This window comes from Saccopteryx leptura, chromosome 2, assembly GCF_036850995.1.
Source record: "Saccopteryx leptura isolate mSacLep1 chromosome 2, mSacLep1_pri_phased_curated, whole genome shotgun sequence".
NCBI classification, from domain to species: domain Eukaryota; kingdom Metazoa; phylum Chordata; class Mammalia; order Chiroptera; family Emballonuridae; genus Saccopteryx; species Saccopteryx leptura.
The window spans coordinates 68,599,938-68,625,147 of NC_089504.1; the positions used below are offsets into that span (position 1 = coordinate 68,599,938).

Sequence of the window (25,210 nt, forward strand, 5' to 3'; positions counted from 1 at the left end):
TTTGTCAAACACCTTTCAACTATGTGGTTAGTGATTAAAAGGAAAAGTTTCAAAGCTATTGACTTGCCTCTGATCTTAACAACTGCCCAACTGTGTAAGTATTATTAGCCCCATTACATAAGAGAGGAAACAGGACCAGAGGATAAGTTATTTCACCAAGCTGACATAACTATTAGGTGGCCATGTTAGAATTTTGGACCTACATCAGTTTGACTTCAAATCTTATGTTTTTATTTTATTAAAATCACTGATTATATTAACTGAGGCACTAAAAAACTGTTGCTGATTATCTTTTCTTTTGGAGGGCTACAGTAGTTTGTATTAAATACAGTTACCATAAAATGGAGAAACATAACATAGGTACATATGACATGTTCTGAAGACAGTGAACAGTTTAATCAGGCACTTAAATGAGTATCTGAGACCTCTTCTAGGTGCTAATATGCTTCACCAATTTACTGCTAAATGCATAAATGCAATATTAATAATCATCCTCAAATAACTTAAATATCAATCTCTATAAGTGTTAAAATGTTTACTTGAGAGAGTTCTTCAAATCCATGCATTTCTCAGTAGCTTATGGCTTGTCCCAAATACTGAACTGGTGTGTGACATAGATTAAAAAATACATATGTATAAAACAGTCCCTAAACTAAGCAATATTTTAATTTATTTGGAAATACAAGAAACATACACATACAGCATTTCCACCAAAATTGTGAACAAAGAAGCCAAAAATTCGAATACCACGCTAATTTTTTGACTCAGAAAGTCCTATAAATTCTAACAGTAGCATGGCAAGTTCAGCTGCTGTTAGTCCCATTCTTCAGATCTGAAGGCTCAAACTCAGAACTAGAAGGTGATTGAAATAAAGGTCTAGTCCTGGTCTTTCTGATTCCACTACCCAAAGTCTCTTTACAAACGTGGGCTTCCTGTAGACAAAGGGGTGGTTAGAGATTTTGAGACATGCTATACAAATATCTATACTTTTCACCACCAGAAAGAAATTTCACTTTCTTTTTCTGCAGGGTCTCAGTTCTTGTTGCTGTCAGGCAGCACTGTTTTCTTAAAGAAAAGAAACCCGCATTGTCCTCTAAAGAAAGGCCTAGAAAAGCCGAGCTCTCCACACTGACTGTTCAGTTTGGCTGCTGCATCTCATCCTCACCTGCAGTGTGTAGAGGACGTTATGGTACGATGCTGTTTTCCATTGGCTCTGCTACTGGAGATTACTGCATGCGACTGTGACAAATGGATATTCCCATTAAATTCTTTAGTAGAGTGGGACATTCCATTAACCATTGGCACTATCCCAACCAAGTGAAACATTGGGTCATTTTTTTTTTCTTATGAGCAAAAAGTAAGAGAGAAAACAAAGGATATACACTAACAACCTATTTTATGTTGTTGCATGCATTATGCTAGCCATATATTACAATTATTTATAATTAATATATGACAAGCTGTCAGCTAAAATTTAACAGGTGATTTGTCAAGAAGTCCCATTAATTCATACATTAAGCAGTGGGATTTCAATACTGCCGAACAATGAAAGTGCGTTTTGGTTTTGTTGTTTTAAATGTATTGTGTTTCAACAGTCAGAGGCCACCTATCTTTATATATTTGCAGCATCTTTTAAAAACGCAAGGATTGCTTACAGAAACAGGTACTTTGTTAGTAATGTAAGAAATAAGCACATTTTTTTGTCATTTAACCTTTGAATGCTAATGTTTTCACTGAGGAAACTAATTCCCTAGTATTTATGTTTAAGTTTTAAAATTTTATGATTTTTTTATACATTTTTCAAATGATGTCTTTGGTAGTAAAGGCAAAGCTGAATGGAGAGGAAAGTAATTGCAGTTACTTAGGTCCCATTTAGTCTTTGTACCTTACACTAGAGAATTTTGAAATGAATGAATATTTTAAAATACAGAAAAAGATTAAGAAGTCACCAGAAAGCTTGTAATTAATCACTCAATAGAGGGGAAATCTACAGAGACCAAAAACTGATGAAGCAATCTCCGTTTTGCTGAATGGCACAAGAATAGGGCACATGATGGAAATGAACTACAACTATTTCTTGGGAAGGATAACAAGATTCTTTAAGAAAGAAAAGCTTGGTTTCAATATCTATAGAATGTCAATGCCATGGAACCTAACTAGAAATGAAGTTAAAACTCCTATCTTATTATTGGTGCCATAGCCTACCAAAGTTTGCACAGTAGTGCCCCCTCATCTGCAGGGACATGTACCAGGACCTCCAGTGGATGCCTGAGACCACAGGTAGTACTGAACCCTGTATATACTATGTTTATTCTATACATAATTTTTTCACTTCAAGGAAGCACTCTACAGTTTCACTTTGGCATGTCCAAATTGCCAGCATCACAGCTCTTGTGCTTTGGGACCATTATTAAGTAAGATAGGGGTTACCTTGAGCACAAGCACTGTGATTCCGCCATAGTTGATCTGAAAACTGAGATGGCTACTAAGGGACCAACAGAGGGTTATACGGAGTGAATATGCTGACAAAGGGATGACCCCCATCCCAGGCAGGTCTGAGTGAGAAGGTGCAAGATTTCATCATGCTGCTCAGGATGGCACGCAAACAGGAATTTTTTATTTCTGGAATTTTCCATTTAATCTATTTAACTGCAGTTGACTGTAGGTAACTAAAACTGTGGAAAGCGAACCCAGGGATAAGGGTGAACCACTGTATCAATTAAGAGAATGACAAGGGGCCCTGGCCGGTTGGCTCAGTGGTAGAGCGTTGGCCTGGCGTACAGGAGTCCCTGGTTCGATTCCCGGCCAGGGCACACACGAGAAGCGACCATCTGCTTCTCTACCCCTCCCCCTCTCCTTCATCCCTGTCTCTCTCTTCCCCTCCTGCAGCCACTGGAGCAGAGTTTGCCCAGGCACTGAGGATGGCTCTGTGGCCTCTGCCTCAGGTGCTAGAATGGCTCTGATTGCGGCAGAGCAACGCCCCAAGATGGGCAGAGCATTGCCCCCTGGTGGGCATGCTGGGTGGATCCCAGTTGGGCACATACGGGAGTCTGTCTGACTGCCTCCCCGTTTCCAACTTCAGAAAAAAAAAAAAAGAGAATGACAAGGGTTGGGGGGGTTGGAGGAAGGTATAAAGAAGATGAATGGTGATGTACAGAGAGATTTGACTTGAGGTGGTGAACACACAGGATGGTGCACAGAGATGTGCTGTGGAATGTGCACCTGACACCTGTATAATTTTGGTGACCAGTGTCACCCAAATAAGTTTAATCAAAAGAGGAAAAAGAAAAAGTAAAGCACCAATAGCTTAAAATTTCATTTACACAAGGCTGACTCTTATCTTTCAAGACTAGAACATGCTGCAGGATGTTAATGACTCACAATCAACTACTGTAGAGGGTGCTGAATCTCCTTAATGAGAGAATGTGCTTCAAGATTCAGTGGTTAGAAAAAGAGAAAAGGGGGGTGGGGAGATAAGAAAGGCTAAGACTTTTGTGTCCACCAACCAGGTTCAGTTTTTGCATTTTTAGCAAGAAATCCATACAGAGTCATGAAATTATTTTTAAAGGGCCTTTCAAATAGGGTTTCAGAAAAACGTTCTTGAGAAACTCACTCAAGCAAAATGCCACAAGTTGATTTTCATGCAACTGGGAGTACATCTCTTCACAGGCTAGAGATTAGAAATGACCTTTGACAAAGGAGTCCTTGTCTCCTGGCCAGGATCTCAGTTCCAAGATCTCAGGGTGCTTCCATGGGCAGCAGTGTCTCCAGGAGGTGTGTGGATGCTCTCACATGCATTAACAGACAGTTTTCCAGACAGTGAACACAGGAAAGACTTCAAGTATACTATTTACCAGCCACTTTCCAAACCTTTATCTTTGCCTTATACTTCTATACTTATCTTGTACTTCAATTATACAACTTAACAATTTCTACTGGATGTATGTTAGTGTAATGTTCTCTCTCAGCTGTTTGAGAGCAATTTTATGTCTGATTGGAGCCAAAAGCTCTTATCATAGTGCTTTAAGCACTGTACGTACTCCATAAATATTTGAGGAAGTAGGGGAGGGAGGGAAGGAGATAGGAAGAGAAAAAGAGGAAGTGAATTGATTGCCACAATTGCCCTTTTTATGTGAAACAAATATCCTTACAAAGATTTCTATTACTTACAAAGTCCCTTAAGTAGAATAAAATTGACCTGCCTCTGGTCTCACATTCTTTTTTCTCTTTCCTTGTTATATCCTATCCCTTGGATTTTTATTGTGGTCAGGGTAGGGCAAAAGTAGGTTCACAGTTGTGGTTGCAGGAAACAGAGTTTATTTTTGTATTATTATATAATAGTAAAAAATAATATAATACATTTTATATATTATATAAAATAATAATTAGTATATTATTTTCCATGGGAACAACTGCAAACCTCCTTTTACCCCACCCTGTATATTTGGACCCTAATAAACTCAGTGCATCTCCATACTCTATATCATTCTCAGTACAGAACCTGGACTATCAGCAGATCTTGAAAAGATTTCTACTGAATGAGTCAATGGATGATAACCTGGGTTTAGATACCACTGTAGCTAGTGAGATGTCACTTTAACATTCCCACTTATGGGACCTGTGCTCAAATGTACAGAGACTAAGAATTTGGTCAGAATTAGGCCTCACTAATTAAAACACAACAAAATGTCACAGATAAGAAACAATAATAAAATTGAACAGAAATAGATGGATTTAGTAGTTCCACAGAATTCTTAATGAGAGTAATTAAAAACTTTCATGTTTTTTATAAGATGTTAATGTAACAAAAAAAAAATCATACCTCTGACTGGTACTGAAGTTTTCATTTTTCACTAGGTACATATTAAGTTGGACATTTGTCTCTAAACATTTTTTTAATGATCATATATTATTCTACATCATCCTAATTTTCAAAATGAATTGGCTGCATCTTCAAAATTCCTAATAACTATAAACAGGTCCAGCAGAAATGTAAAGAGGCAGAACAAAAGCTATTTTTTCCCACATGTATGACTACTTTAACCAATCTGTTCAAATCAGTGCTTATTTTTATAAATGTAGGAACACCATTCTTCCTCAGTTTTTAAAATCTGTTTTCAATTCTTTGACGTCATTTTTTCCCTCTTTTTCTTACCACTAAAACCCCCTCTTTCCACTACAAACAACTCTTCTGTTCTTTGTACTAGTACAATAATATTCTTCGTATATTCTTCTGGTTCTAATCTTTTTCTGATTGGCCACAATCCATTCCTCACTGTGTTGCCCAATTAGCTTTAATAAAGCACAAGTTTGATTATCTAATTTTCATACTCAAAAAAACTCAATAGTTGCCTGACCAGGTGGTGGCACAGTGGATAATGCATTGGACTGGGATGCAGAAGACTCAGGTTCAAGACCCCAAGGTCACCAGCTTGAGCACAGACTCATCTGGTTTGAGCAAAGCTCACCAGCTTGAACCCAAGGTCTCTGGCTCGAGCAAGGGGTTACTCTTGTCTGCTGAAGGCCCACGGTCAAGGCACATATGAGAAAGCAATCAATAAACACCTAAGGTGTTGCAATGAAAAACTGATGATTGATGCAAAACATTTTTCTTATTCAGCCAGAAGGTTTTTCTTTGATCAACTATTTGTTGAACTCCCACCTATCCTTTAAGGATCATCTCATCAAACAGTTTTTTTTTCCTTCTGATTCTTCTACTCAGGTATGAGTACTACTTCCTTTGTAACGTTTGATTCTTCACATCTCTTTCATGCTAAATAAACATTCTGCTGAAATCGGATGAAAAATGATAGAAAGCACTCACTGCCAAGATGTGTTCCATAGCTAATTTTATTGGTATCGATCCACGTGTTATAAATATGAGAATACGCTGGATGGAGTCGGAAAAAAGGCAAACTTATGTGTACTTACACCTTGAAAGATTTTTGTGCCATGTGACTATGTTTGGGAAGAGAACAAAGAAATTCCAAAGATTCTATGTTAAGACCCATAAAAGAGCAACAGACAACAGAAGCTTTTAGCAATTTCTTTTTCCTCTTTAAACACAGATATGCTCATTATCTCTGAAAGGATATGAGACAACCTAGGACTATTAGCAGTCTTTGACTCCGAGAAGCACAAAGTTAAATCAAGGCAGGCAGGTGTTTTTCTCAGCCTTTCTTTTTGCAAAGAAATCAGTGGTCTGACATCGAGGAGCAGTCCTGAAAATGACACCTGGCACCCAGGATTTTCCTTTTTCCTCCACCCGAGGGACCTCTGGCCCGGTGTGTCTCACACTCTAGGAAATATCTTACCTTGAGCCCGTGGAGGTAGAAGGAACAGGGTAGCTGCACTGTTTTTCCTTTTTATTCCTGTACCCACCCCCCACCCCAAGTACAGACTGCATTCTAAGACAATGGATATCAAAAGCTCATTTCAGTCAGTTCTGTGCTGGGTAAAGAAGAATTGAGAAATTAAAGCAAATGTTGAAAGTTATAATATTTTTCTGTGATGTAATCCTTCCTGTGCCATCTATAACACACCTGCCTTTTATTAAAGTTATATTTATGCTTGTTTTTCTCATTCCCTCCCTGTGCCTCTGCCACAGGCCAACCCTCATATGTCTCCTGAGGGCAAGACTTTAAAATCTTTAGGAGGAAGACTGGTTCTTAATCTTCTGTGTGTCCCTTGTATACCCACAGAATGTCCTATTCAAAGAATACATGAGATAATTCTGTTTCACTTAAGTTTTTGGATGTCTGGTGGTATCTCTGAAGTTGACAGGGACTTTATAGGCACAAGCACATCCCAATTTTTCCAGTTTAATATATTCTATCATATTGTCCCCAGGAAGTATACTTGCATTTATTAGATCACACGTCCATATATTGGACTGTCAACCCTCTGGAATGGTGCTTTACATCCCTGGAAAATGTCTGAAATGTATGCCCAGGGCCCACTCATATGAGCTGATTTGGATTCTCTGGGAATGGAGCTCTTGCATATTTTTATCAAGCTTCCCAAGTGATTCCAATGCTTAGCCAAACTGGAGTAACCTTGCTTTACAGCTCTAGGAAGCGCAATTTGGAAATTTCTAAAATATTTCCTACCTCCAGAATTCTTTGTGAAAGTGATTTTATTTTATAATGACAAAAAAACAACTGACCCTTGCCTGGATTCCATTTTTAAGTAGTAACTACAAATGAAATGCAACCCAAATTTCATTCACTAGTATGGTATTTTTAGCATTTTTTTTAAACTTAGTTTTTACGTATGCCCATTCATCCTCACGCTCATTTAGCCAGCCCTCCACTGTGAAGTATGTCAACTATGCACTCTTAGGTCATTCTAAGAATGTGTCCTGTGAGCAAGTCTCACATATTAAGGAAAACCCTTTCATCCAAATACAACAGAAATATCCCCTAATGATTTTCATTCCCCGCAATACAATTAAAAAAGAAATCAGAGCCTGCAAACAAGCCTAAATTCCAGCCAGCCAGGCCTCAAATAAATCTGTAATCAAAACAAAAAGAAAAATCAGAAAGACTGAATACCCCCCTCCTTGGTAACATTTTGGAATGAAGCATTGATGCCCATGGTTTTTTTTGTTTGTTTGTTTGTTTTGTTTTGGTGTTAAATCAGGAACTACAAAAGTACAGCTTTTTGGAAAGAAGGATGTTGCTTACAAATTTTTCTTAAGGAAATCATGTTTTTGAGAGGGAAGTATTCTTGGTGAACTCTAATAATAGAAACTGTCAACTATGCATACTACACAACTGCAGAAGGCTTTTTTATTTCTCCCAGAGATCCTACCTAGCACATTACCTAACAAATGCAGAGAACACTATCCAGGCCATATTAGTTAAAAGTTAATATTTATGTGGCACTCTCTAGTTACAGAAAACTACTTTAAGAGACCCCTCTGGTGTAAGGCTCCTAAAAATTCTGTGGCCGGTAAAACGCCTATTTTATAGCTGACCCAGAGCCCAGACGCTGTGTATCAGAACCTCTAGGCTGGTTCCTAGGCATCAGAATTTTGGCAAGCTCCTCAGGTAATTCTGAAAACCACCATGATAACTCAATTCAAATTTATTGATTTGTTGTATTGTTCCTAGGAAAGTAACCCAGGCCAGCTGAACAGAGTCTGACATTTCTTAAGAGGCTAGCTGCCTTTTGCTAGGATTTGCCTTTTTCGTTCTCCCATACTGGCTAAATGAAAAAAAAAAAAAAGAAAAGAAAGAAAAAAAGCATTCACAGTTGGTACTATTTTACCTAACTCTACAAGCTTTTAAATTCTGCTCTGCACAGCTGGCTTATTCCAACAGTTATCTTTGCTTTGAAGGGAGCTTCTGGCCCTGGTGGAGGGGCTTGAGTCCTTCTGGCCATAACTAAGGTCTTAATGGCCTGAGGAGACCACAGGCCTCCTTTAGCAGGCAGCAATAATTATGAGAAATATCCTGGACATCGTAGTGAAACCTCGTAGCCTGCTGGGACATTTCAGTGGGCTTCAGCACTCTTGTCCAGAACCCGCCAGTTGTAACTGTTATACTCAGGGAGAGATTCTGCTGTGCGTTATTTGCATTGCTTTGTGTCTTTCTCCATCAGTTTTTAAAAAGTCTTAAAAGTAAAAAATACGTTCTCAGCTAGATACCCCCACACACAAAAAAAATTATATTAGACAGCATAATAGCTACCTTGGAAATACCATCTTATGTATAACTTGGAAAAAATAAAGTGAAATAGACCCTTCTATAAAATCTTTAGAATGAAACTACGGATTTCAAGAAGGCAGACAATGTTATTTTTACCTTATAATTACTCCTAATCCACGCACAGACTGGAAAGAAAGGGATTTTGATTTAATGTCTGGAATGAAATACACTTGACTGGAAAGCGGGAAGCAAGGGGGGGGGGAACCCTCACAATTTAAAGGAAAAGAAAGTGTGCGTCTGCCACCCTGATCTTCTCCATTCTCAAACTTTCCAAATTCCTTTGGTTCACCACCCCAACCTTAGTAACACACTCTTGTTTAACAACCCTCCAACTATTCTGGTTACGGTTTCTGGGAAATCTGTCTGTTCAAAGGGCATTTTTTCTCTTGGGCAGCAGAAAGCCACAGGGGTTACTAGACACCTCTCTTCCCTCTCCCCGCCCCTCTCCCTGGAGTTCAACACTCCATCAGGTGCTAGCCCTTTGACCTTAACAAAAAAAAAAAAAACATTCCTAGGAGGACAGGGAGTGGATATATTCAAATCACCTGACATGAATGACCACTCTGGGTGCCTCAGAACTTTACCCTCTGTCCAGATAGTGCCTCAAAGTGAAAAAGATATTGGGGAGAAAAGAAACATGGCAGTGTGCCACATCTTTGTTGACTCAAAGGGTAGGGAAGCATGTGCTTTTTAGTTCCTCCCTACTAGGAAGAGATGGCAGCTCTCCTGTTTGGGACCACTAGGCTCCCCCTCCTTTCCCTCTGTTTTATCTTGTACACTTTAAACTCTCAAATAAATACACATGTTGCTAGGTTCATAATTAGAGTGTTGGCAATGCCTGTTCCCTTGCTTTCAATTCTGTTTATACAAATGTTCCCATCACTCTTTTGAAAAGCCCTGGGAACATGTTCAAAATATACAACCCAAACAAATAAACTGCAAAACCTAAGCCAAACCCACCGATAACTGGACACCCTTACCAATTTGGAAAGCCACCCTGAGAGGTTACTTAATAGCAGTTCTATTCTCCCAATCAAAGTTAACAGAGCTGAAAATGGAAGTTTTTATGTTAGCACCTCATCACACAATCAGCTACTTAAGATTCAATGGAATCAATTTCATCTTGAGTAATGTCCTTAGAAAACAGATTGTTTAGGGAAGAACCAAGTTCCTATGGGGAGCTTTAGGGTAGGGTTAAACTTTGGCAGAATTTATTATTTGCAAGTGCTGAGAAAGAGTTTATATTTAGATTCAAGTTCTCGATCTTATCCGGTGATTGACTTTTCATGGCCTTAGGAAGTAACTTAGATAGCAAAAATTCCTGTGTGTCATTTACGCCTAACACTGACATGATCACAGCAGTGGAAGCTGCTATGAAGAAGGTCATGATAAGACTGAAAACTTCACCAGTGGGAAGGACTCTGATATGGAAAAAGAAAAAAAAATACAACAAATTGATGTCTTACTTGGTGTATAGCAAAGCAAGGGAATAGCTCAACACAATTCAAACTTCAGTGTGAAATATTTCTGACACACGAGGGGCAGGACTACCCAGACCCACTGTTTGGAGCAGGAAGGACATGAGAATCTTCGGCTGTGACTCTGGCGGGCACTGTGGCCCTCAGGTTCTCTGCCAGATGGCGACCTGCAGAAACCAGCAGCGAGGCATCGCATCGACAGCGAAGGCCAGAAATTCCTGCCTCCGTTTTTCTGACAAAAAAATGGAACCTCCAAAAGTCGGATCCCAGCCCCAACCAGAACTGAAAAGTTTTAACAAGTGGCACCACCTGTGCTGATGTCTCAGCCTCGCCAAATCATTTCCTCTCCCTGGTCTTCCGGGGAGGGGGGTGCTGAGGGGTGAGGACTGTGACAGCGAGGATGTGAAGAGGAAGAAGGGTCGGACGTGGTGCCCACACAGAGTGGATTGCCGCTGCCGGTCCTCGCGCAGAGATCAGCAAGCTCGTCTGCTTTCCTCCAGAGCAGCTGCCTGTGATAGGATCTCCGGCCTCTATCAAAAAGGCTCTGTCTACAGGAAAACAAAGACTGCTCTGCTCAGCGCTGTTCTCTCACACGATTAGGTTTTCTTTTGACAATGTTATAGTATTACAACCTTTGTGAAGCTCAGGATATGGAGGTTGTAAGAAAAGCACATTAAAGAAAAGCAGCTTGTTTATATAAGCTAGTATTTTGAACATAATTATATTTTTTTCTCTGCCTTCTTGATGAATCAGGAAGTTTTGAACCAGGTGTCTGCACAAAGCCTGATGGAAGTAAGAAAAAACGGCCCGTCACCCAGAATGTGACCTGCATTTATGTAAGTCTCCTGGATACCAGCTTCTATGTTTCTGCACTTACTTAAAAAAATCTATTATTTTTTTTCATCTTTAATTTTTATGAAAACCATCCAGGGACCATCCAAATTTTTCAGAAAGAACACAATTTTCAGTACAAGGCGCAGCATTTGCCAGTACAACAAGAAAGGAGCCAAGTTGCTTTGGAGGAGTTAAGCAAGAACATTTTACTAAGGACTCAAACAATCTTTGGCAACCAGTTGGAAAAACAAGTCATCATTGCACTAAGGAAACCCTCAAATGTGAGTGCTGTCGGTGGAAAATAGAGTTACTCACCAACTGAAAATGTTTACTTGAAGTGAGAATTATTTTATGGAAACCACTGTGCGTTTTGGAATACTTACAATCTGTTCAGATTGGTCACGTGTACAGTGTTACTGCAGCAATATGCCCTCAGACTTTTCATCTGTCTGCTTAGTGGAGCAGGTGGCGAGATTCTCCACTGAGCTGTCGGCTCCTGGAGGGCAGGGACCATGTCTTATTCATCTTGTATCTTGCACACCATATCCAGCTCTTCAAAGGCAGTCGATAAATACTGAATGAAAGAATCTTTATATACATGGCCACACTCCCTGTTCCCCCGGTGTAAAATATCTCCACTCCAATCAGCGCTATCCTATTGCCCTGTTTATTTTTCATCCGAGCGATTGTCGCCAGCTGTCATGTTATGTGTGGTTGGTTTTATTATTTGTTTACTATTTCTTTTCCCCACCAGAATATAAGTTCCTTGAGGGTAAGGATCCCTACCCTAGTGCTGGCATGGTGCCTGGCACATAACAGGTCAATTATAAACACATTGACTTTTGAATGAGTACATGTGTGATGAATGACTGGTATTCTCTGTTTTTTAATACTTTTTTCCCTTCATCTTATCTATTTCATCTTCATAAGGCCTGAAAGTTATACTGTAAACTTCAATCAGTAGTAACAAAAGGACGGTTTCTTCATTGTATAGGTGGCTTATTCTAAAGAATGGAAAGATCAAATCAGGCCTTGTTGATTTCTGTCACATAGATCTATGAATCTGCAGAGAAATGTTAGAGAAGAGAAATAAAGAAGAGACAGAGGCAAGAAACAAAATGATACCCTGGAGGCCATCAGAGGTAGACTGCATGAGAACTGATAGGCCAGCACATGTGAACAGTAAAAGACATCTGTGCACCATCTTCTAGATTCTGTGCATGTATGTAGTCATTAAAACGTTACATTAGATTCTTTCTCATACTAGGCAGGACCTTCATGTCCCTTCAGGCTTTTAGGGGAAAAACTATATCTTATCTAGATTTTGAGTTCTCTTAATAGATCACTTTTAATCTAGGGTAAAATTTTAATAAGGTAATATAATATTTTTCCCCTTGAGTGTTTCTGCATTGACCCCACATGTGGATGAATCACAATTCTCAACATTAATAATGTTTCCATTTTACGACTGCATTTAATGGTTTATAAAACCAGTGACCAGGCCCTGGCCGGTTGGCTCAGGGGTAGAGCGTTGGCCTGGCGTGCGGGGGACCCGGGTTCGATTCCCGGCCAGGGCACATAGGAGAAGCGCCCATTTGCTTCTCCAACCCCCCCTTCCTCTCTGTCTCTCTCTTCCCCCCTACCCCCCCCCCCCCCGCAGCCAAGGCTCCATTGGAGCAAAGATGGCCCGGGTGCTGGGGATGGTTCCTTGGCCTCTGCCCCAGGCGCTAGAGTGGCTCTGGTCGCGGCAGAGTGACACCCCGGAGGGGCAGAGCATCGCCCCCTGGTGGGGAGAGAGTCGCCCCTGGTGGGTGTGCCGGGTGGATCCCAGTCGGGTGCATGTGGGAGTCTGTCTGACTGTCTCTCCCCGTTTCCAGCTTCAGAGAAAAAAAAAAAACAAAAAACCAGTGACCGGTGGGTTAGTGTTTTGCTAGTGTCTTACATGTGGTTGGTCATCCTAACTAACATAAAGTCTTCAACTGCAAACTCCAGATATTATTCCTTTCCTTTCACACCAATATAGAGCAGGAAGTTATTTGTTTCTTGTAGATGCTCATAATGGGTGATAACAACTGAACAGACATGTTGTTGCAGTTTCCCAGTTTGGTATCACCAAATGAGCTTAGGATAAATAGGAAAGTGGCTTAGCTTCAGAGACTGATGAGTCACCAAGGTCCACTGTGGACCTTCCAGTATTGCCTCATTATTCCACTCCAGGACTTCCTGAGTGTCTCATAACTCTTCACCTTGATCCCAGTCCCCTTAGTACTCCTGGCCAGCCAACCACTTGCTCGCACTTGCTCTCCTAATGAATTTTATCTTTCCTTTAAATTACGATAGTGGAAATTGCACTGGACAGAAGAGAACCTAATCCCTAACTCTGTTAAGAGCTGTGTGTCATGGGGTGAGTTGTTAAAGTCCCCCAGAGTCCTCATTTCTTTATCTGTAAAACAAAGGTAATGATATTTATCAGTCTACGTAATAATGATATTGCACAGTCTACATAAAATCGTGTGCTTGAAACTGCCGCATGGAGTCTGTCTCCTAGGAAATGTTTAATAAATGTCTAGGATACAATGTCTCAACAGTTCTGACCTAAGTTGGTGATTCTAATGAAACTTTCAAAACAGAAAAATGAAGGCTATTTTTCTAGTGGACGGTGAGGGGATTCGTTCAGGTGGAGCAAGGGTGGCATGTGGGAGAAGTGGAAGATCGGGGCCGGGAAGAAGACTCGTTCAGCCCCGTTCTATGGATACAACCACACAGCCACACACTGCGGATAGAAGCAACTGGTGAAATCGAGCTAAAAATAGAGAAAAAAGTACTCTCTGAAGGTTTTGGCATTGATTAAATGAAACAGTAGAATGCCAATCACTAAATGTATAAAGTTAATTATAATATTCTAATTGCTCATGTGGCCGGCTCTTTCTACTAGTAATGAGAAATCTCCCAGGAAGTTCTAGTACAATCACACTAAACTTAATTGATGACTCCAGAATGAACTTAGGAACTCTTTATTTGGTTCCTTAATGACATAGTTCATGATATTTCTAAAATGTGACGATCATTGACAACTATATTTTGAGCATATGTACTCAATATGTACTTTCTAAAATGTCATGCAGACAGGAAGTTGACTCTTGTGAAATGAGCAAATCTAGTTGTATGGATGTTCATGTATATTATTATGTTTAATAATAAGCATTATCTCATTTCCTTAGATAATACTTAACACCCATAATACGTTTCATGATTTTAGTGCGATTATAAGAACAGGCCCTAGACTCCGAGTGCGCGGATACCCTGGCTCAGCCTCATACTGAGCAACTTTGTGCTTGTGCTTTAATCTCGCTGAGCTCCACTCTATTTGTAAAAATATACCCACTGTTTACAGTTGCTGTGAGAAATGGAGAAGATGGGGGAACTCACAGATTCTTTATGATGCTGAGTCACTGAATTAATTAATCCTGAAGTCCTATTCCTAGATTCCCTATGAGATCATTTGTCCTTATTTTTTAAGTAACATTTTTTGTTGGATTTCCTCTTAGTTGGAGCTCAAAGTTCCCTAACTGGTATGATTCCTCTTTTCCATACTTCAGCAAGTGAACATATTTCTGTAAGAAAACAGAGCACAGAACTGGCCTGATCTCGTGACTTCTACCACATTTCCTCTCATGTTCTTTACCAGGTTAACCTATATCAAGAAAGCCTATGAAAGTGGGAGTGGGAGTGGGAGTGGGAGTGTGTGTGTGCATATATGTATGGCTGTTTAAATAACAGAAAGATATAGCGGAAAAATTCACTGAGACTAGTTTTATTAACAGTGAGCTCAAGCTGTATATCAGGGACTAGTTATCAACCAAACGAGTCGATGAAAAGTCCATATTCTACTAAACATCAGCTTACCTTTCCTTTTAACCTCTGGAAATAGACCAGAAACCTGTTTCTTTTTCTTTTTAATGGGAAAACTGTTATAATTCCTGAAAACTTCTTACGCCCCTTAACCTCCTTTGTAATGCTCATGCGCTCTAAAATTACAGGATAATCACTTTGCTGCAATATCCTCAGAAGAATTTGGAGCTTTGTCATTTCCTGGTTCAAGGTTTCATTGCCCCTGGCAGAAACCTAGTCAGAAAGAATTCATTGGTTTATAATTCTCAGTTAATACAATCTGACCATTTAAATCTGGGCAATTTATTTGCAAAAATAACTCAGCACATTTGGTGTTCTTTAAGGACTGCAGCAAAGCTTTACTGAATCACCTGGTACCTTGAGCAAACAAAGAATAGTTTTAAATATTTGAATAAAAACTACAGGCATGTTTGCATACATATTTAAAAGTTACAAAGTTCAAGACGGTGTCCTGATATGTGGTCAAAGTAGGTTGTGTTTTGAGTGTGTCCTTGAAGGCGACTTTCCTATACCACACTGCTTCACATTTTAAATAATTTGTATTTTGTATTAGCCAAATTAGGACAAGAAACATCATGTGGGCCTTGTTCCAAGAAATCAAACATAAATAACCCAGGGTAACTTCTATGTCAAATTAATGGTTCATTAGAACATCATATAATCTACCTGAGGAGGTAAACATCTCATTTTTAGTTATTTATAGAATTGTATGAGACACTGACACCTGGAAACTTTCATAGTGGTAGTTTATTTCTTCTATTTTAAAGGATTTCAGAGTAACAATAAATTAGCTGAATACATTAATGTCTAACTAGACTTACATATTTTAATAAGCAAATTATCTCTTGTTATTTTGGTACTTTTGATGACAATAGGTCAAATTATAAAAATTCACATTTGCAACTACTGACAAAAATGATGCATTTGTCAGGAGGAAAATACAAAGGAACTTTCAGATTTCAGTTAAACTTGACATTTTTTTCCAGCAATATTTGCTAAGAATGATAACCCTAGGTGACATTTTACATTCACCAAGGAGACAGGCCAATAGACCAAGTTTCCAGGGGTCATCATTTTGTCCTTTGCCCCTTTAGCATTTAAACACTGCAGACAAGTGGCTCCAACTCTTCTCAGATAATGCAGTTCCCACTTCCTTAAATATGAAGCCTATGAAGGGTGATTGATGGAAATAAATGTGTCTACTGACCTAACTATGAAAGTGTTACACATGACCACTTGAAATGACATGGGGGGGGGTCAAATCTTTTGGTTGCTGAGTGAATGGTTGGGATGGGCAATGACCTTCAAAACAGTCCTGAATGTTTTTGTTTTCTTTGGTGTTACAATAAAAAAAAAAAAGTGCTCAGGTGTGAGTGAGGTATGAATTATGAATAAATAAGGTGATTGGGTGCAGTAATTTGGCTTTGCACTCAATCATTCATTTTTTTTGTTCATTCATTCATTTACTCAATTATCTACTGAAAGCCCACTGTGGCCCTGGAACTGTGCAAAACATTGAGGGTACAATAATGAGCAAAAGTAGACACCGTCTGGTCACTGGTCCATTAACCTGGAGCTCACTGGCCAGCAGCAGTCAGCTCTGATTAGAAGTTGAGTTTTGTATATCCCTTTTATAATTAATGTCCACTTCTCTATCCCAGAGGTGAATTATAAACATTAAAAATTTCTTGGCCCTGGCCAGTTTGCTCAGTGGATAGAGCATCATCCCAGCGTATAGACATCACAGTTTCAATTCCCAGTCAGGGCTCGCAAGAGAAGCAACCTTCTGCTTTTCTCGCCCTCCCTTTCCCCTTTCTCTTCCTTTTCCTCTACCACACCCAGTGTCTCGATTGGTTCAAGCATTGGCCCCAGGCACTGAGGATAGCTCAGCTGGTTTGAGCATCAGCCCCAGATGGGGGTTACTGTGTGGATCCCGGTTGGGGTACATACCGGAGTCTGCCTCATTATCTCCTCTCCTCTCACTTAAAACATTTTCTTTCTCAACCTTTTTGGAGAAGAATATTATTTAATTTCAATGATTTAAAACAGTCATCGTAGAGTTCCTTCTCATTTCTTTAATTTTGGCATGACAATCTTCTAGCATTAAAGGTCATTAGATTCTGTTTCAACTTTACTCAGAGACAGAGATTGAGAGAGGCTAGACTAGAATTGGAAGCCACAGCGGTGGTCATTCATTTTCTGAGACTGCTCCAAACACCCCTCATGTGTTCAATCTACAGTAAAATGTGTAATGAGAGAAAAGTCATCCTTCTAATCACAGAGGATGAGAAACCTATTGACAGAGAGTGAACCTTTTTGGTCTCTCTGCTTAAGTAAGAATTTTCAAAGCAAATATTTTCAACCTTCCACTTGTAACACTGTTTACAGAGAAAATATACCCTAGGTTTGCTTTGAGGTCTGGAATGTAACCTTGCAAATAAAGGCAGTGGGGATTCCTGGGTAAAAAGAGGTCAAACTAGGGAAACGAAGACAGTAATTTTTCTCAGTCATACCCCTGAACAACCAACCACACAATGTCTTCTGGAAGTAATCTACCTGGTGATATTTGATATAAGCTGCAATGGTAGCCACATTTATAATCACTGAATAAACAGCATATTAATGGCAACTGTTTGAGAGATGAGGGGTTGTAGATCCTCGGGTTATTTTTTCTGAGCTTGCCCTCAATTCCATGCTGGCTTACTCCCAACAGTGTTATCTGTAGAAATCGCCAGCAGCCTGCTTCTGCCTTTTCTCTTTCATGAAGATGATGAGGCAGCACACATACACTCAACTTCTACTCACTGCTTTCAATGGCATTACTTTTACTGTGCAAAATTCTAACTGCTCAGAGCTAACCATGACTGTTTAACCTGAGAGTGCCTATTAGGAGTAATGGTTTTCCTGCAAAGACAGAAACAAGGTCTGGGTACCCTGCATTTATTTCTCTCTCCCTCAACTCATGACTGCTGTTCCCCATCCTGCATCATTAACAAGAAATGATTTCTCATGTACATAACAACTGATTTATGCGTGCACACACAAAAAGAATTAACATATTCTAGTGTATTTTGTTTCAATAGCCTAAAATAATATTTCTAAGGGCATTCATAATATGCAGCAGGGATTGGAAACACACTGTGCTTCCTCACTTAACATAATGGTGTAATTGTTCATTTTTTTCTCATTTACTTATTATTTCAGTGATGTTTATTAAGCACTTATTGTATGCAAGGCATTGGGGTGCTGTGGAAATCAGATAGGTTCCCTGCTGTCAGGGAACCTGAGCTAAGAGTCTAGTGATACAGATCAGTCTTGAGAAAGCAGCATATTAATCAAATCTTTATAGATTCATACTAAAAATCAATAGGGTAGTTCAGTCCTAAAATGAATTTCTTCCATGAATACTTTTGGAAGGTAAAGCATTGACTTTATATATCTGTTGGATTAGGCCAAATATATCAGGCTTCATTAAAGATAAACACATATTTTCTCTCAAATGTGAGAATACCTTCCTTCTACAAGGTTTCTGCAAATGATTATGATGTGCATATACACTTCTTTCAGTACAAGACAATAAAGGAGCTGTAGTACATATCACAGTGTATTATATATTTACAATGGTATAAATCGAAATAAAGGACAGACATACAGACACGTAAGCACAATCCAATGTTCATGTTTTACATGACACAGCAGGAGTGAAAGGTGGAGACACTGGGGACAGAGTTCAAAAAAGCTCCTAGGACCTGGGTCTTAAGGACTAATAGTATTGACCACAGAAATAAATGGCAGAGAAAAATGAATACATTCACAGAGAATTAAAGACTCATCCAGGTTTCTTAGTCATCTGGTCATTCCTTTCATGGAAAAAAAGATCCTTAATCGGTTGCTTCCTGTGTTCTTACTCAGAAAAACATTAAGAAGGCCCCATTCACCTTTCTTTCTCTCCACGAACCAAGTTATATGCTTCTGGATGAGATTGGGTACTGGCATTAAATAGACCAGTGAAAAAATATAGCAGAGGAAAAGAGCCCCAGTAACTGGAGGATCGTGCCTTAGAGGTCAACAGAGTACAAATAAAAGTGGTCTAGTTAGGTCAGGGACCAACAGGTTCTATTTTTTCTTCCTCTTTTTATGGTTTCAGGAAGGATGAACACTTGAAGAAATATTGTTGACTCACTAACTAAAAATGAGAGGTGGCCCTTTCATTTTAGTTCTCCTTGATTAGATTTTTTATAGTATCTCTTAAACTCGTAGTTCTGAAAGGGATTTTTAAAAATGGTCTCATTCAATCCCCTTTTTTTCAGGGAGTAAAACTTGTAGATCATAATCATAAGGTAATTTGTAGAAGAACACAATTATTTAGGGGAAAAGTTGAGACCAGAATCCAGATTTTCTGCTCTGCCCATCCCCCAAACATAGAAAGTGATTTAGAGTTATTCAGACCTGGTTTGCATCTAGGCTCTTAATTATATATGTCAGTGTCCTCTGTATAATGGATATAACATTTTACAGAGAAGTTTTGAGAAATAAATGAGAAAATATATGAAAAGCACCAAGCAGAATACTGGAATCTTCATAGGTAATCATTTTTGTAGCACCTTTCTCCTTCTTTACCCAACAAAAACCACTGCTGCAAGAATTGTGAGAAATGGTCACTAAGATATTTTAGAGCATGAGTTCTGAAGCCAATATAAAATAATGGATACAATTAATGGAAAATTCATGTGAGAACTGACTGAAAACACACTCTTACACACACATGTGCACACGTACGCAAGGTTTTATTCCCATGGTGAATAAGGACCAGAAATTTGAAATTCCTAATAATACTTTAATACAACTAAAATTCCTAATAATGAATATCACTAATTGAGCACTGTGTATCAGGTATCAAACCACTTGAATTACATACATTAATTCTAATTCTGTCAACAGCCTTGTAGAGCACTTCACAGATGATGAAACTAAGGGACATAGTGGTTAAGTAATGTGCTCATGGTCCAGCAACTACTATAAGGATTTAGACAACAGCTAAAGAAAAATTTCCACTCTCAGACTTGTTCCACACAATAAATAGAAAGTGGAGATTTTGTAAAACGTTTTCCAGGACAAATGCTTAGACACTTAAACCAGCAACTCATCGTCAGTGGGTGGGGTTTATAGACTATAATAAGGACCATAAAATGGGGTAATTTAAAAATTGAACAAAGGGCACAGATGATGATTTCTTCTAAGCACACACCTGCTGACAGCTGTGAGTAACTATCCCTAAGGTCAGACTTAATTGGATTGAATCTAAATGAACTCTGGCATGCTGATTATTCACTGTTTGAAAGTGGAAGGAAGAAAAATGCTAAGGTGAGAGGTCAGGAATGTAAGCTTTCTCCCAATGGTTCTGAGAATTCCCCATTGAAAACTTTCTTTAAGTTAGGTCTTATATTTTCACTTTTATTATAACTTAGAGAAATGAAATGTTTTGGTCCTAAATTCATCCCAAATACAAATCTTCTTTTCTAACAGACTGGGATTCTATAGCTTCTAGAGTCGGTCCAGTAACAACTATTAGAATCCTACCGAAGGCAACCAAAATATTTGAGGATAGAGATTCAAGAAGTCTTACGATTATTGTCTTCTACAGAATATGAAGAAAGAGAAGTAGGCAATCTTATAAATTATAGGAGCATTAAGATGAATAAGAGTGATTGAATTGTCTGCTCTACCCAAGCTTTATTTATTTTAGCTCAGTTAATTTTTGTAATTATTATTCCCATTTCATCACAGGTACAAATCTTATCCTCATTTTATCAAAGGACTAATCAAGGCTCGGAGAATTATACACACTCTTTTAATGCCATGCAACAGTAAATGGCAGAGTTGGTATTCATACTCTAGCTAGGTCTGATCCGGCAGCTGTGCTCTGAGAGTATGTCTGGATTGACACGGTAGGTTAGGTGCTGGGTGGGACTCATAAGAAAATGTTTCCTAAAGAAAGTCAGTCTTGAGTTGCAAGACAAAAAGAAAAAAGACATGGCTTGATTGCCTGTTGTCATTTATGTCTAGCCTCTGAGAATGAAGGCATTGGATCAACCACTGTGTGATTCCTGAAAGACAGTAATATTTCTGCAGTAAGTAAAGTGAAATCTATGAGAGAAATGATGAGTTTGTAGATAAGGGTAACACTTTAATATGTTCACTCTACTGGTTTGCCTTAGCTCAACCTACATATATACATTTTATATATATATATATATATATATATATATATATATATATATATATATATGGGCAGAGACAGAGAGAGGGACAGATAGGGACAGACAGACAGGAAGGGAGAGAGATGAGAAACAATAATTCTTTATTGCGGTTCCTTAGTTGTTCATTGATAGATTTCTCATATGTACCTTGACCGGGAGGGAGGAGGGATACAGCAGAGCGAGTGACCCCTTGCTTGAGCCAGTGACCTTGCGCTCAAGCTGGTGAGCTTTGCTCAAACCAGATGAGCCCGCACTCAAGCTGGCGACCTCGGGGTCTCGAACCTGGGCCCTCCGCATCCCAATCCGATGCTCTATTCACTGTGCCACCACCTCGTCAGGCTCAACCTACATAGTTTTATTTTTTCCTCAGACATTATTATTTCATAACAATATTCAATATTATATTCAAAAATCTCTGTTGAGGGTCCACTGTGTGTCAGACTCTCTGTGGACACTGGGGTTTCCATAACATACATCAGAACTATAAAAGCATATCAAGTCTGCAGGGACAAAACAAAAAAGTTATCTGTAGGATTCCAGTGAGTATGATGTAAAGTTCATGACCATTGAATCAATGATGGAGAATACACTGTAGAATTTTAGTGCTTTTGAGAATGAGATGGGATCAATTAGAGTGACTATCATAATGCAAGTGAAGTGTTGATTACGTTGAATAAAATGGAAACAGACAAGCCTGAGAGAAAACAGAATAGGAAATGTGGATGAGATTTATAATGATGATAATAGTTCCCATTTGGGGACCCCGTGCATCTCGATGGTGCTAGATGCTTTACTTATTCACCAGTCAGCACTACAGCTCTCTAAGGAAGTTATTATTATCCTCATCTTATGGATGGGAAATATGATGACCCATCATGCATTTGCCTGTGACTACAGGATTTCCCATGCATGGGGCTTTTTAATGCTAAAACTTGGAGAGTCTCAAGTGCACTGGAGTGATTGATCACCTTAGAGGAAACCAAGGATCTCAATGTCACAAGTCAAGGACAGAATTTGAACTCACACCAAGATTTCCTGATATTCATGCTGTTTCCTACCACTATACCACATTGACACACAATATCAGATTACATACTTTCTATAAATAAAAACATGAAGGATTTTTATTTTTCTGAAAACATTTTATTTCATGAATCAAATAACTTTCATATTCTCTTTCTCCCCTTAAGTTTTTCATTACTGACATCTATGTATGACCTAGCTCATTCTTGACTAATGTCCTGATTCATCACAGGATAAACTCATTTTTATAGTAAACTTTTTTGCTTTTCAGTAATTTAGTTATAATCCCAAAGGTGAGTGGTAGGAAAGAACTCCAAAAGAGGTTGTATCTACAAGAGACTAATATCTGGAAGAAAATGAAATGAAAAACAAAAGTCCAGCTGCTTTGTCCATAAGCCAAACACATTGATGTTTGGGGACATCTGGAGAGTTGATGAACTTTTTTGATTTTCATACAGATGTTCAATGCTATATAGACACAGCCATAACTACACATGGAAAGATATGCATAATGGTATTTCACTATGTAATTGCCTTAGGGAACCCCTTTATAATGCTAATGTCTGTGGCAGAATGAAGACTTACCCTATTGGTTTATACTGCTATAGCAATTATATTTTATAGCATATGGTTATTATGTTCCAGGACATATATTTTGACCCAGATAGCCATACCATAATGTAGACATTAGGAATTTTGAAGTTAGTTTCTTTATAGCCCTTTTCTTTTTAAGTTCTGATTAGTTAGATTCAAGCAAGAAGAGTGGAGGTGGGGGACATTTATTAAATTGCCCAGGTTTTCTTAAATAACTAAATAAACTTATTTAAAACTATTTTAAAAAATGACTCAAATAATTCACCTGCTAAAATGATGTCACATTCTAATGAAAGATGGTCCCGGAGTTCAATTTACTCTGCAACCAGCACACGCCGACCATTTGATGGTTGTGCAAAGCAGCTGCATTATTTGCATTTTGCCAAGTCAACAAACTGCACCGTGCACTAGTGTTTGTTGTTTGCTAATGTTCTAGTGGTTAGAACTGCTTAAAAACTCTAATTATACATTTTTATATAATGCAGAGGCGGTGTGGGGGTGTGCTGCATTACTGAAGATATACACACACAAACTACACTTATATACTTTGGTGTGTAGTATTAATCAACGCTGTGTAAATGCCTGAAAAATAGTAACAATCCTTAACTGATTACTTACTATGCACTGGGTTAAATATTTAAAGCGTATAATATTATTTAAACCACAAAATTATCCTCAGGGGCAGCTTTATTATCCTCAGTTTACATATGAGTTAACTGAGGTGCAGAAATGTTAAATGACTCACCCGAGATCATACCAATCTAGAATACGGCAGAAGTGGCTTTTGAACCCAGGTTTGTCTGACCCCCACAATCCATGCTTTTAACCATTATACTCTGCCACCGATGAATCCGATGGCAGGACTCTAGTTTTGCTGAGGCTCTCAAGACTGGTTTAAGACCACTGTTAAAAACGGACATGCTCAGATCGTTTTATGCCTGTGTCATTAAAAACCATTTTGGCAGGGAGGTGCTGGCTGCGGAGCACAGAGGGAAGAAGTACACATTTGTTATACAAACCCCACTTGTGCACATTCAAAATGATTCAGTCACTGGGTTATCAAAGGTTGTTTTAAGCCAAATGACACCTGTAAAGGAAAGTTATGTCGCTGCTCTTTCCTTTTAAAAGCTGAACTTCTTACTTACTGGCCTGGTCTGTTGCAAACATTGATGTGTCATAAAAAATACATTGCCTTATAAATCACATCTCTCCTGTAGGAGATTACAACATTTTATATAGCCCATCTGAACCTCTTGAAGCTTTGTTTCTTCAGCACCTATTCCTGTTACAAAGAGATGAGATTTTTACTTCAAAGGAAGCTGTTTTGAAATCTACATTTTTAGGAAACAAAACTATCTCTTTAAGACTTTTTAATGGTGGATACTTCATTCACTTTTGCAACTGTCACTTAAGAATTCACAATACACATTTAAAAAGAACCCCTTTTTATGATTTTCCTAGGGCTAATTTCAAGAACGTGTATGCAAACCAATTGCTAAAACAGTGCTTCCGCTCTTTGACCTCAAATCTCTTTTCTTTTTTGTATTTTTCTGAAGTGAGAAGCAGGGAGGCAGAGAGACAGGCTCCTGCATATGCCCAACTAGGATCCACCTGGCATGCCCACCAGGGGGCAATGCTCTGCCCATCTGGGGCATTGCTCCATTGCAACTGGAGCCATTCTAGCACCTGATGCAGAGGCCATGAAGCCTTCCTCAGAGCCTGGGCCAACTTTGCTCCATTGGAGCCTTGGCTGTGGGAGGGGAAGAGATAGAGAGAAAGGAGAGGGGGAGGTGTGGAGAAGCAGATGGGTACTTCTCCTGTGTGCCCAAGCCGGGAATCGAACCTGAGACCTCCACACGCTAGGCTGACACTCTACGACTGAGCCAACTGGTCAGGACTGAGTCTCTTCTTTTCAACTGGAACTCACTGGAATTTAATTCCTAGAAAGCCACAGGTACTAGTGCACTGAACATGTTACACTTTAGAAAATTTATTCTACATACACACAGGTCAAGGACTTTAAGCAAAATGGTTGCATGTTTCAATGTGAAAATTTAAAAGAAAGAACTATTATGTGACTCACTATTTAATAGAAAAATCAAGTGGCATTAGTTAGCTTGTTTTACATTCTTTAAAAAACTGCTCATCAAATACCATGTGAAAGGCTATGTTTACCCACCAACATAATAACTTTTCATCAACAGGGCCATTTATTATTTCCAAAGTGCTTTTACATGTATTATATAATTGGATGATATTATTTGGACACTTAAAATTATACCCCAGATATAGCTGTTTTCCAATGACTAAATTCAAGATAGATATGTTTTTCTGGCACTGTCATTACTAAAAAGGTAACATAAAACAATTCTGTTCTGGTTGCAGAGATTCCAGACAA

The 25,210-nt window shown here is 38.9% G+C and overlaps 1 protein-coding gene across 20 annotated transcripts in view; it reads right to left on the reverse strand.

Moving 5' to 3' along the window:
* The window catches only part of PTPRD (protein tyrosine phosphatase receptor type D), a 2,469,774-nt gene that overhangs the window by 558,014 nt on the left and 1,886,550 nt on the right, over window positions 1-25,210 (reverse strand). The gene's annotated exons all lie outside the window — the stretch shown is intronic.